This window comes from Malus domestica, chromosome 06 (assembly GCF_042453785.1).
Source record: "Malus domestica chromosome 06, GDT2T_hap1".
In the NCBI taxonomy this organism is placed as follows: domain Eukaryota; kingdom Viridiplantae; phylum Streptophyta; class Magnoliopsida; order Rosales; family Rosaceae; genus Malus; species Malus domestica.
Genome location: NC_091666.1, coordinates 3840790 through 3855686, shown reverse-complemented (window position 1 = coordinate 3855686; position 14897 = coordinate 3840790). Strand labels below are relative to the sequence as shown.

Below are 14897 nucleotides of genomic sequence, written 5' to 3'. Positions count from 1 at the left end.
TGTGATCTTCCTAATCTCTATCAAGAACTCAACGGGTTTCTTTGCTTTTGCTAATTCATCCAACGAACTGACTATGACATCCTCTATATACTCCGGGTACATGGACAGTGCCTTGTGACCACTGATTGGGGCGAAGATATTGATATTGCACGCCAGCCAACTCGCTGTGGTTTGGCCGGAATTTGCCTCGAAAGGGGCAGTCTGCGTCGGAGCTTGTGTACGGGGCTTCATGGTTCGACTTCCAAGATGCTAAGACTATGGTTGAGTTCGTAGCGACGAGATAAAGACGATGGTGATGTTGAAATTGTGATTTGATGATGATTTTAGGATATGGGTTATGAGTGTGGCACGGTGAAGGAGAAGAAGAAAGAGAGAGTGAGGGAGAGTGATGGGAAAGAGAGGGAAGAAGGAGACCAAAAAGGGGATGGGCCCCACGTGGTACATAATTTAACACCAAAAATAATTTTAAAAGAAAACAATACCCAAAACAAAATGAAATTACATTACTTTTAAGGGTGAGGTTTCACAATCTACCCCCCTTATAAAAAAATTTCGTCCTCGAAATTTAAAAATCACTTACTAAATTGAAATACTCGAAAATAGGAAGAAGAATATAAAGAGAAATCAAGTCAGAGTGGGTGCATCAAAGAGAATATGCCACACCGTCGTGAGGCGGGTTGCAAAATCCTCTATCATGCCTCCAAGCTCTTACTTTCTTCCCCATCAATGTAAAAGTAGAAAACATACTTTATAAAGATATAAAGTCGGAAACGCATATTGACGTAAGGTAAAAAATAAGTACGCAAGATACTATAGCGTCAAAAATAGATATGTACTAACATATAGGTTGAAAATTTGAGCTGAACTTAAAAACTAAAAACAGAAATACTTCCCCCAAAATATTTGTAACGACAAAAACAAATAACTAAAGTAAAGGAAGTTAAAATACTTATACTGAAAACCAAGATTGAAAAATGAGAAAGGGTCTCGCCCAAGAATTTGTAACCTCACGTAATCCAAGAATAAATGTGTCTTTGGATCGAGTCCCAAGAATAACAAATCCAAAACTATATCAGCCGCCATAGATGGATCTTTCTGCTCACTTGCTCAACGAACCCAACGAATAAGTTTTCAATACCACAGTCGGCCGCCTGCGATATCGATCACACATTTGTTGTCTCGGTAAGTAAGCAGTAATTTCTTGAGGGTGCACAATTTCACATGTCGTAAATTCAATCATCCGAATACCAGTTCACAATACTCCTCTGCTAACCAGTGTTGCCTGTAGAAAACTTTCGTACTACATCGCAAAAGTGTCGTACCCAACCAACAAAATAAAAACTATAGTCGTAACAACTCCATCCAGCACTAAGCATCATATCCTTCTCAATTCTTCCAAATGTGACCAACTACTCCAATGTTTTGCCAACAAAGAACTCACTTGAAAACTATACCTTGGAATTCAAGAGAAGTGGCTACCATGTTAATAGCAGACCTAGAAGCTCTGGCCAAGCAAGTAGAAACGAGAAGTCACTTTCCCCAACAAACAGTATCTCTAGGGAGCTATTGCAATACTCAATTCACCTCTCCATTTTTGCTTAGTTGTAGATTTCTAGTCAAACGAGGCCAAAGTTGGTGGAAAGAAGGAAGAAGAACTCGTAAGTGGTCAAACTAAAAATCCCATAAGAGTACACACCTTTCTAGAGAAGTGTAAAGATCTTCCAATTCTCGCCTCGATCGCACTGTGGTGCCATCCCATAGTGCACCAAACAAATATGCTAAAAGTGTTTCAACATCCACAGACTCACAATAAAAGAGTTCTGGAGTGAAGTAGTGAAAAGCTGCGTTGAGACGACACATATCGTTGGAAAATAACTGATGTGATGCCCATGAATTATAGTAAGATGGTGATACAATATGCTGACCTTCTGTACTAAAACCTTCAACCAACTCTTATTAAAAGACCGCTTAAACCTCATGCCCACATGCTCTCGAACCGAAGGATCCTGGTAAAAGGTAGTGGAAAGCTGCGTTGAGGCGAACACATCACATCATCGAAAAGGTCTACCAGAGTAAGATATGATGGTGATGAATTGTAGCAAGATAATGAGTGGTTACCATTCAATTCAGCGTGAAGATAGTGATGCAATCAGCTAATCACTTACACTACAATCTTCACCAATCTCTTACCAAAAGACGGCTTAACTTCACACCCACATGGAATTCTTTCTGGTAAGCTTGTGAAAAGGTTATGCTCTTTACGTTCCTGTCTAAATCGATAAGAATTTGGAGCACACTTCCGCCAAATCGATCGATCGTGAATTCCTTATTGATTGAGCGAGAAACCATGTCGAGAAGGCTGAATGAACACTCAAGAATTTGAGGGTCAAAACAAATCCATTAAAATCTAGAGTACAAGATATCGAGATTTGAACCAGGAACCATGCCGAGAACAAACGTTAATGTATTGTTCCAGCATGATTCAGTTTACATTGAGAAACAAACAAGCAAAGGAAAATGAAGATGCAGAAATAGAAGTCACTGTTTATGATTATTTGGCTAATCATCACAATAAGGTTGACGGGTTTCTTAGCCAAAAAGGAAACAAGTCTAAGCTTAAAGAATAGTTAAAAACTGCTTATAAGATTTGACGAGGCCAAAGACATTTCAAAATTCACAATACTTTATGAGATTTGTTTCAAAGTTCAAAAATTAAACATAGAACCTCTGAATCAACAGAATGACGAGGAAGAAAGATACGAAGTAGCATGCGTATACATGCAGTGACACGATTGGCTATCTTAAAGTGATGCTTTTGAGAAAACCAAGGCTCAATGAGTCCAGAGAAGTTTAGAGCAAAGCTCAATCTTCATACAATGATGAATATGGTAGAGTCTTAAGCCATTACACTGAAAATTACAAGGCTTAACAATTAACGAACAAGAGCACTAGTTAGTTGGGCTACAAGCAAAAGGCTAAGTTCACCTCTATCGAAAAGTTCGTGGACAAGGTGCTAGGGTTTTACCACCGAGTGCCAGACCCATGTGAAGTTCAAGGAGTCTGTTTATCCAACAAGTCTGGATTTTCATCATCCAAGTCCAACTACAACAACGACAAGAATCGCAACACCTTTTGGAAATTGATGGGAAAAGCGTATGCTACCGAGAAGTTTCCCAAGAAAAGTGTAATCTCTAGACGAAGTCAACTCTCGAAGGATTTGATGTGAAGTTGACAATCAATGGTTAAGGAACTTGACTTCGTCGTTGAGTAAACAAGAAGGTAATCGATAGAACAATCGTTGAGAATTGTTATAAAAATCACACAAATTTCTTTAGTGGTAATGAGTCTGAGAATATTGATTTGCTCCCACCAACTACCACTTACTAACCGTTATCACAACTAACATATACTCGCTTTCTCTAACACCAAGTTTCGAGCAATTTCCAAGATATATGACTCTGCCCGCCATTTCTAGGGAACGCATTTCGCATAATGATATCACTGTTTCAGGTTTCTATTGATCTTAACCAACTCGTACCACCAAGATTTTTTTTTCCGTTTCCCAAGATTTCTATGTAGAGCCGACTTCGCCCGTAATTCCTAGGGAACGCATGTTGCAGAGTGGCATTGCCATTTCGGATCTACAGCTGGTCTTGACCAAACATCCTCAAACTGAGATTTCTAAAACACTTCGTTTCCAAGTAACACCGACTTTACCCGTCATTCGCAGGGAATGCACGTCGTAGAGTATCGATCCGATGTTGAAAGTTGTCCAACAATTCAAACACATCACCGATGAGGCAAAATCCCGACACAAATTCTTGTATTTCAACCAGATGGTGACAATTCAAACAGAGAAAGGTTTACACAATTGCGTCGAATGACACCAAATACAGAAGTCGTGACATCCAAATGATGTCATGACAGACACACTACTACCGTAAGAGAATATCCTAAGTATGCTCTGAACAAACCAAGCTCTGATACTAATCTGACAAGCCCCGATCCCGATATTCCCCGAATACCAGGATGAGCATGTGCTGGCCGACATCCGAGGGCGATGAAAGCCATTTGTTGAGTGCAAATGTTGAGAATAAGGAATAGATAAGACTTATAAATATAAAATAATCAAGAATATGCATTTAAGGAACGTGTTCAGAGCATACGACTAAATAGAACACCGAAAGAAATAATATAAAATTAAATGAACAAAGGAGTGGGTCCTACACCGAAAGGACTCGAAGATGTGGATGCGGAAATGCCTGGATGTCAGGATTGTATGCCTCGATTCTAAGTCCTGAAGGGGGTGCAAAACAAACATGAGTGGACCAAGTTGATATATATATATAATAAAACAATTATCAACATACTAACCCCTAGGTTTTATGAAAACACATATATCATGATAAACATAGGTTTTTCGAAACCTAGCATGCCGTGCAATGTCTCAAATCATAACTTGTATATATAATAATCACTAGTGAATTGTCCGATAACCCCCAGGCCCCATGCCGACTCCCTGTCTCTGAGCAGACAGTCAGAGGAAAATACATTTCAGGCCCAATGCCGGCTCCCCGTCCCTGTGCTAAATAGCCAGAGGAAACACACTCCAGGCCCTATGCCAACACCAAACCGTTGCCCGGGACGGACCAGAATCTATCCCTTCGTCCCGTAGCGTAAGGACCACTAGGTAAGTACAAAACCACTGAACATATATATCTTGAAAAGAAACTTCATACTATAAAGTCATCCATCATCTATACTATAAAGAGGTGTTCGAAACATATTCTAAATATCATATCGTCATCCATCGGATATTCTATAAGAACATGGGTTATAGGAAAAATAGTAATAATTCAAAATAGCCTCAGTAAGCAAGTTATCTCAAAGCGTTTCATAGAACATAATCACTAAATCATGCTTTTCCATGTATGCATTTCTACTATTAAAACATGCATTTTTAGAAGGGGTCCACTCACAGTACTTCGCCACCGAAGAGCCACGCAACTAGCGAAGACAAAAACGCCACTATAATTGCCCCTAAGCACATAAAGGGCTCAATTAATAAAACTATATAATAGCAATAGAATTTGGGAAAACGGACATTGGAAACGGATAAATTTTGAAAACGTCAATAGAATATTCCCTGAATATTCCCTAATAGAATATTCCCTGACGGAATATTCTCCATTAAGGGTTTTAGGCCGACTAGGGTTTAGGGTTAGGACTTGGGTTAGGTTTAGGTTTAGGATAAATGGTTAATAGGTTTAGGTTAATGGGTTAGGGAATTAGGTTGATAAAAGGCCTAGGGTAAATAATTGGGTTTAGGGTTTTTAAACTAAAAGGGTTTATTGGGTTAGGACCTTAGGTTTTAGGGCTTAAAGAGGAAAGGGCTTAAAGCCCTGGTTCAAAAGGCCCAAAGGCTTTTAGCCTAAGGGTTTCTGGGTTCAACAAGGGAACAGGCTGAAGGCCCTAATTTAAACATGGCCCAAAGGCCTTTATAATTAAACAATTAAAATTAAAACAAAATAAAAGGAAAAAGGGTTTGGGTTGGGCTCGGATCCAACAGGCCTAAAGCCCCAGTTCTAAATGGCCTAAAAGGCTTGGGTTTTCTGGAATGTGGGTCGCCGGACCCATTCGAAAGAGAAGGCCAGATTCGGCAGGAATTTACACAAACTTTAAACAACCATAACTTTATCAATACTTAACGAAATCAAGTAATTCAAAAACATTAATCATAGCCCTTGAAGAGGCGAAGAGAATGGTACCTCACATGATGTCTAAATCGTAGTGGTTTGACCGGAAAATGCCTCGAAAGCCTCAGAGGCCGCCGGAAACTGGGTAAGATTCAAATGAGTATAACTTCTTCAATACTCAAGGAAATTGGGTGAAACAAAAAGGAAAGTTGTCGTTCTTAGTGAGACAAAGAGAATAATACCTTGTACGCCAGCCAACTCGCTGTGGTTTGGCCAAAATTTTCCTCGAAAGGGGCGGTCTGCATCGGAGCTCGTGTACGAGGCTTCATGGTTCGACTTACAAGATGCTAAGACTATGGTTGAGTTTGTAGCGACGAGATAAAGACGATGGTGATGTTGAAATTGTGATTTGATGATGATTTTAGGATATGGGTTATGGGTGTGGCATAATGAAGGAGAAGAAGAAAGAGAGAGTGAAGGAGAGTGACGGGAAAGAGAGGGAAGGAGACCAAAAAGTGGATGGGCCCTACATGGCACACAATTTAACACCAAATTTTTTTTTAAAAGAAAACAATACCCAAAACAAAATGAAATTACATTACTTTTAGGGGTGGGGTTTCACAAATATAATACAATTCAAAGCATTCTCTCCTTGGCACTAAAGCCAGGTTAAGAAAAATAAAAATATTATTATTATTGCAATTTGTCTGAAGAACATAAATCACCGTGCAGCCTGTTGTGCCGTGCACTGTGAAACCAGTGAGCGACGCCGTCGTTGCTGATTCGAGTCAACTGAAAACCACCGTGCATCCAGTTGTGTACTGTGCCCGTCCGACCAGCGAGCGATGCTGTCGTTGTAGACCGGAGTTCACCGAACCGATCCCTGCATCCACTCACGACCCACTCACTATGCATCGATCTGATCAAACTGAACATGAGAGTAGGATCAATCATGACCGATTCAAGTCGCGTGCATTGGTTGCCAAAGCTAAGGCTGATTCTGATCATACAAGTGATAATGGTAAGGCTTTAAAAATTTCTGCATCTGTTATGAATAGTACATGGATAATTGATTCTGGAGCTACTGAACATATGACTTGTGATTCTAGACAAGTCCAAATCCTAAAACCATCCACCAATACTATAGTTAGTGTTGCCAATGGTAATGTTGTCCCCATATTGGGGAAGGCGATGTCTCCCTCTCTGATACTCTGATTCTTGACTCCGTACTTGTTGTTCCTTCCCTTGACTATAATTTATTATTTGTTGCTCAAATAACTGTCGCCCTACATTGCCTTGTTATTTTTTGGCCTTCCTTTTGTGTTTTAAGGACATTCAGACTCGTAAGACGATTGGTTATGGTATTCAGAGGGGAAAGCTCTACTACTTGGAGCTGACATCGAACAGTTCTCAAAATTTAACTCAAGCTCTTGCCGTGGAAGGATCTCATAGGGGGAAGGATAAAGCTTCAGAGGTTTGGTTGTGGCATCATCGACTTGGACATGCTTCTTTCGGCTATTTACGAAGATTGTTTCCTAGCCTATTAGTTAAGCATGACGTTTCTAGCTTTAAATGTGGTGTTTGTCAAATGGCTAAAAGTCATCATACTTCATTTCCATCCAGTATGAATAAAAGTTAAGTTCCATTTATGATAATTCATTCTGATGTTTGGGGGCCATCTAAAACTGCTACGTTTGGTGGTGCTCATTGGTTCGTTACTTTTATTGATGATTGCACATGTATGACTTGGGGTATGTTTGATGAAGTCCAAAAGTGAAGTTCCTTATTTGTTTCTGCAGTTTTATAAAATGGTACAAGTACAAATAAGTCCCACATACAGGTTCTTAGGAATGATAATGGTGGTGAATATGTTAACTCTGACCTTCGTGCCTTTCTTGATCATCATGGCATTGTTCATCAAACCACATGCCCATATACTCCACAACAAATAGGTTTGCAGAATGCAAGAACCGTAAGCTTTTGGAGGTTGTTCATGCTTCTTTGCTCGAGGCTCATCTTAGCTGCGTATCTCATTAATCGTGTTCCATCCCAATCCGTTGATTTTCAAACACCACTTCAGGCTCTCTCCTCACACGTTGATGCTCATGCAGTCCCCAATCTTCCACCTCATGTGTTTGGCTGTATGGCCTTCATTCATCTTCATAAACAGCAGAAGAGTAAGCTTGAACCTCGGGCCTTACGGTGTGTGTTTGTGAGGTATGCTTCAAATCAGAAGGGATATCGTTGTTATCACCCTTCGACGAAAAAGTTGTTTGTCACTATGGATGTTGCCTTTCATGAGAATGATATGTACTTTTCCAGTCCTGAGTCTTCACTTCAGGGGAGAATCAAACAGAAGTTCAAACTTTTGACTATACTATTATGGAGACAGATAGTATGAATGATTTAGATTTAAGTGGTGATGTCTTGGAAATAAGTGGTGATCATTCACAAGAAAATAATAATGTGAATGAATTGGAGGTAAGTGGTAATGTCTTGGAGACAAGTGGTAATCATTCACATGGAAACAATGTTGAAAACTTTGAAAGTAACAAGTTGACTGCACCAGATAACTCACAACCTTCATCTTTGCCTGACATCTCACTGCCAGTTTCCTCACCAGCGGACAACCCTGTGTTGCCAACTACCTCACAATCGATATCACCGCCCTTGAGCCCCAATAACCATAATCAATCCCCTTTGATCCTGGATGCACCACCGCCACGTCGCCTCTCTGACCGTGTAAACCGAGGTATTCCTAAACCTACTTATGAAGCTGACCTTAAATGCAAAACTAGGTATCCAATGAATAAGCCTAACCCTGAATCCAATGTGTTATACCCATTAACTAATTATGTGTTGACCAGTCACCTGTCAGAATCAAATAAGTCATTTTTGTATCAATTATCTATTGTATCTATTCCTAACAGTGTGCAGGAGGCCTTAACTGATCCATGTTGGCAAGTAGCAATGAATGAAGAGTTAAAGTCTTTGAAGAAGAATGCTACCTGGGAGATCGCAGACTTGCTAGTTGATAAGAAACCTGTGGGATGTAAATGGGTTTATACTGTGAAGTATAAAGCTGATGGGATGGTGAATCACTTCAAGGCAAGACTGGTAGCAAAAGGATATACTCAAAAATATGGAATTGACTATACATATACATTTGCTCCTGTGGCCAAGATCAACACTGTTCGTGTTTTGTTGTCCTTGGATGCAAATCTTGATTGGCCTTTACAACATTTTGATGTGAAGAATGCCTTCTTGCATGGAGATTTGACAGAAGAGATTTATATGGATCTTCCACCTGGATGTATTGCTCCAGATAAATACATAAGAAAGGTGTGCAAGTTGAAGAAATCCTTGTATGGCTTAAAGCAGTCTCCTCAAGCATGGTTTGGAAAATTCACAAAATCTATGAGAGCATTTGGTTACCGACAAAGTAACTCCGATCATACTTTGTTCTTGAAAAGACAGAATGGGAAGCTTATTGCACTTATTGTGTATGTAGACGATATGGTGGTAACATGTAATGATCCGGAAGAACGTGCGGCCTTGCAAAGATACCTGTCTACAGAATTTGAAATGAAGGACCTTGGATCCCTGAAATATTTTGTAGGGATTGTGGTGTCGAGAATCAGTTCTGGAATTTTCTTGTCTCAGAGGAAGTATATTATTGATTTGTTGCACGAAACTGGCATGTCAGCCAGTAGCTACACCATTAGAAGAAAGATTGAAACTTAGTGTTGATTCTAATCAAGTACCAGTTGACAAAGGAAGATACCAAAGGTTAGTAGGCCGTTTGATATATTTGGCACACATAAGACCGTACCTTGCTTATGCCTTGAGTGTAGTGAGTCAATACATGCATGATCCTGGAGAACAACATATGAATGCCATGATGAGAATATTGTGATATTTGAAGGGAAGTCCGGGCAAAGGAATTTTGTTTAAAAGGAATAATCACTTTAGCTTTGAAGGTTATACGTATGCAGACTGGGCGGGTTCAATTGACGATAGGCTCTCAACATCAGGTTACTTTACGTTTGTTGGGGGTAACTTGGTTACATGGAGAAGTAAGAAACAGAATGTGGTTGCCCGTTCCAGTGCAGAAGCAGAATACAAAGGTATGGGTTTGGGAATTTGTGAAATTTTGTGGCTTAAGCTTCTGTTAAGCGATTTGGGTATACAACATGATCAGCCCATGAAATTATTTTGTGATAATAAAGCTGCCCGTGACATCGCACATAATCCGGTACAACATGATAGAACAAAACATGTTGAAGTTGATCGGTTTTTCATCAAAGAAAAATTGGAAGGGAAAATAATTGAAGTACTGACGATAAGAACAGAAGATCAGTTGGAAAATATCCTCACAAAAGCTGTTTCAAGTCATAAGTTTTCAAGTTTCTTACACAAGTTGGGTATGAGCGACATATATGCACCAACTTGAGGGGGAGTGTTGACTTTTCTATTTTAAGTAGGATCCCTAATTGATTGTAATTTCGTGTATTCTCATGTAATCACTTGTAATTAGTTCTTTTTCCATTTATGTTAGGGTTGTAAACCTATAAGTACCTCTTATTGAGAAGAATATAATACAATTCAAAGCATTCTCTTTTAGTTTGTTAATGACATTCAATCTCTGAATTCGAACTACAGTTCAATTCCTCGCTTTCTCAATAGAGATTTTCTATAATATCCTGAAGTATGAGCCCCTAAATGTTTTAAGGAAAACTAATGAAAAGGGTTTAAAAATTTTGAGTTTTAACGATAATGACAAAATAAAGGGTAAAGTGAATAGTACCAGGATTGACTTTTTAGTGTAAAAATGTGATTTTTCGTTAAAGTGAACAGTACTGTGAGCTTTTCGTTAAAGTTCTCGATGTTTTAATCTATAAATCTTTTATTTAAATATAAAAATAAAAATTTCGTTCTTCTTTATCAGCTCACTAAAGCCCACTTGGGCCACTTCTTAATTGAATGAGATGATACATTTGTCCTTTTGTTGACAGCTTGGATTAGAAAAATCAAATCTTCATATACTGCCATAAGATTACAACAATAGTAGGTTTGTGAAAGGAACTTTCAGTTAGACGCATACCAGCTGTCGAGTTCTTAGGCCATCTCATATCGAATGAGGGCCAGAGGACTCGCTTTAACTCTATATTCCTCCAAGAAATTAATATTTTAATGAACAGTACCAAATCATATTTCTTATTACAACAACTTAAATTTTAAAACTACAACTTAAATATTAAAGACAACAACAACTTCAATTTAAAGACTATAATCATCATCTTCATCCGCCATTGTAGGAGTATAGTCAGATGTAAACAACTATCGTCATACCATAATTTCCCACATTTTCCTATCAAAATATGCCTTACTCATTGGAGTGTAATATGAAGTGTTCCTTTGCATGTTCTTATCATCCATCTCTTCTTGTATTTGTTTTGCCTGTTCTTCGTGCCTATGGTTCCTTTCTTCCGCGGCAAAGGATTTTGCTCCATCATTAATGGCAACAAGGATGCCATTTCTTGCTGAAAGGCGTAATCATCCTTTGCCTTGCCTTTTTCCTTCAATTTTCGAGCCCCGTTTCATCCTGTAGCCCTAGGTATGGAACCTTCAGCCGGAGATGAATTTTCTACCCTTATTTCTTTAATGGTAGGACATCCATGTTCATCCCCAACTGCATTTGAGAAAACATTTCCAAACACCAGCGTAGGACCAACTCTTTCTTGAGGTGGATTTTCAAATAGCACCCACCCTTTACAAATTTCCCAACAACCGCGATGACTAGAGGGTTTTGAGTTGTCCTCCATATACAATTCCTCTGCTGGCGTATGATGAGTAAATTTTATATTATATATTTTACCCTATTCTTAGTATATTTTGGTTAATATTTTGGAAGAATTTTGATACTTTGAATTGTATTTTCAATATAGGACTTTCAACTTCCACTGGAGCAAAACAAGACCAAATGGACGAATTTTGGAGTAATTCTAGTTGGAAGACGTTCGTGAGTCACGTAGCTTGATCATATCAAAATTTGGGATTTTTCTACCAAGCTGTTATTTTCTGGCGATAAAATAAAGGAGCGACGCGCGGTGAAAATGACGTTTCTGGGCTTAAATTGCGTTTTTGGAGCCCAAGATGACTCAGATGGTTTCGTGGCCTTCTGGAGATGTGCTCGGAACGGCCTAATCTTTAAAATAAGCTATCTTGGGCCGGATTTGGAGGAGATCTGAGACTAAAACGGGGCTGGATAAGTACTTGGCAGATTCCCCTAGTTTAATTAGGGTTTTATTTTCTAAGATTTTTTATTTTTATTTTTCTTAGTTTCCTAATTGGAATAAGAGACCTATGTTTTAGGGTTTGTGGGGGGCTTAGCAAATATATTGCTTGGCCGTTCTTTATTTTTTTGCTACGCTTTCTTTTATGCAACTTAGGAGACAGAGAGAATTGCTAGGGTTCTTGGAGATTTTCTACTTTAAGGTGTTTTCAATCCTTTTCTTAATAATAGTTCCTATGATTTCAATTATGAATATGCATAACTAATTCCTTTTGCTAGGGCGAAGCCTTGAGCCTTAGCATGAATATGTGATTTTTATTTAATTGCATATGATTGATTGTATGCATACTTTGAATTATTAATCACCGGGATTAAAACTATCTAATTATCTTAATGCCTGATCACCATTAGGATCTTTAGAAAAGTAATTTGATGCAATTTTGGTTGGAAGGTTCCCTGAAATTGATGCTGGCTTCTTGTGATTAATAATTGTAATTTCACTTAGGATGAACACCACGTCTTAAGGGTTGCATGGTTTTTCAAAGGGTTTTCATAAAGCATAATGAGTCTTTCATGTTCAGATTTGATCCGAACGTCCGGATAGGTTGCATGTTAGATATACGTTCTATGTTGGAGATTCCAAGTGGAATATGAATTAGGAAAATCTAACCTTCAAAGTGGCATGTGTAGATCATAAGTGATTGGTAAAAGTTCATAGGATTGGTTGGTGATGGTGGAACCCTAGTGCTTTCTTAATTTGATTTCTCCCAAAACTGTTTTCTTTTCCCTCTAGTTTTAATATTGCAGATTGTCTTATTTTTATTAGTTAAATTCTTTTTATTAAATTAGGCCATAAAAATCAATCATCTCAATTTCTACTTTACAATAATTAATTGGAATTTGGTTTGCTTCAAATTAATTAATAATTCCTGTGGAGAACGACCTTGCGAGATCCGTTTATACTACAATAACCTTGTAATTCTTGCAAATATTATAGGAGTTTTTATCTTATGCACATGAGTAGTAAAATCCCTATCAAGAAAATGGTGCCGTTGCCGGGGATTATTTAAAATAATTCGTCCTAATTAGATTTTCAGTTAGTTATTGCTGTTTATACATATAAAAAAAATTTAATTTTCGTTTTTATTTTATTTTTTTATAGATTACAACAGGGCAGTGCAGATTACAATCTGTGCATGGTCAGCACCCGTTCAACAGTGCATAAATTGATTCCACTTGATCCAGAACTTGAGCAAACGTTGAGCAGAAGACGCAGGGAACAAAACTTGCAGTGGGTTCCTTCTTTACATGGGACGTTTCTGCCGTCTTTAATTTCTGGGAATCTGCACAGTAAAGAAAAAATGGCGTTCGTTATTCCAGAGGTGGGTCAACCTTTGGGTGATTCTTTAACAGCTTATACCACTAACATATCAAGTTGCATTACTTATCCGGTATTGGAGGAAGGGTGTACATTCGAAATAAACCAGCACATGTTGAATATTGTACCTACATTTCATGGGTTATCAATCGACGATCCAAACATGCATATTGCAGAATTTTTAATGGGATGGAAGAATATTTTGGTGAGAGGATTTTCAGCCGAATCTATTAAGCTCCGTTTATTTCCATATACTCTGAAACATCAAGCAAGGAGATGGCTTTTCACAATTCCATCTGGAAGCATTAGTACTTGGGCCCAACTTAGTGAAATTTTTTTAAACAAGTATTATCCAGCTTCAAAGACTCTTGACATGAGAACTCATATTTTATCTTTTGCCCAAAAACCAAATGAAGAGTTTCATGAGGCATGGGAATGGTTCAAAGAGTTGATTAGAAAATGTCCACATTCCAGTATTAACAGTACTGATCAAATGCATATATTTTTCAGAGGGTTAAATATGACTACAAAAACTCTTGTCAACGCTTCATACGGAGGTTCGTACAAAGATAAAAATGCACAAAGGGCTTGTTTGTTATTTAAAAAAATGGCAGCAGATACACAACAGTGGGCAGTTGAGCAGCCACAATCTAGGTCTATTTTTAAGATGTCTAACGGCTTTCCATATGTTACAGCACAAATTGAAAACATGGAGAAAAGACTTGATGCAAAATTTGACTTGTTATTACAAAGAATTCCAGGTTCACAGGTTGTTGTACAATAGCCCTTACAAGCTGCCTGCAGCATTTGCAACATGATAACTCATGATTTTATGAGCTGTCCACATAAAGATTTTTGTTCAGAGTTTACAGCAAAGCAGGTTAATGCATTTAACAATTTCCAGCGTCCCCGATATGACCCGTATTCAAATTTCTACAACCCAGGTTGGAGAGATCATCCTAATTTAAAGTGGGACAAAGATCAGCACTCTATGCCACAATTTCAACAGCAGGTACAATAATCTGCTGCACCTAAGGCTGCTTGGGAGGTTGCAATTAAAAAATTAGCGAATATTACCACTCAAGAAATCCAAAATCTACAGGTAGCAATGAAAACATGGAAAAACAAATTGGGCAGATTGCTTTGTAGGTTTCAGAAAGAGCACCGGGTACATTTCCCAGCCAAACCGAACCAAATCTAAGGGGAGGTGCAGATTGCAAGGCAGTTAGTTAGAGTTTCACGTTTTGGCAAATTTTATGATAATAGACTTGAAAATTGTGTTCAAAATTCGCAGGTGGTATCACAGCCAAATACAGATTCGGGAAATGTTGAAAAATCTGACAATTTAAAAGATTCTGCACAACCCTTGAGCAGTTCCAAAAATAGTGCAGATATTGCTGCGGAATGTGTTTATGAGCCACCTATGCCTTATCCCGAAAGGTTGAAGCCTAAAGTTAAAGATCAACATTTGACAGATTTTATGAAGACTTTGTCTAAGGTTCGGATTAATCTACTGTTAATCGATGCC

General features: G+C 38.4%; 1 long non-coding RNA gene and 1 other non-coding gene across 2 annotated transcripts; one reads left to right on the top strand and one right to left on the bottom strand.

Annotated features, from left to right (window-relative positions):
- Positions 1-6598: 6598 nt before the first annotated feature.
- On the top strand, positions 6599-7420 carry LOC139197179 (uncharacterized). The gene is made up of 2 exons (XR_011582315.1): positions 6599-6717; positions 7027-7420. It is a non-coding gene; the product is annotated as an uncharacterized lncRNA (long non-coding RNA).
- A 6319-nt stretch (positions 7421-13739) lies between these two features.
- Positions 13740-13844, bottom strand: LOC114825695 (small nucleolar RNA R71). The gene has a single exon (XR_003774526.1). It is a non-coding gene; the product is annotated as a small nucleolar RNA R71 (small nucleolar RNA).
- Positions 13845-14897: the final 1053 nt, after the last annotated feature.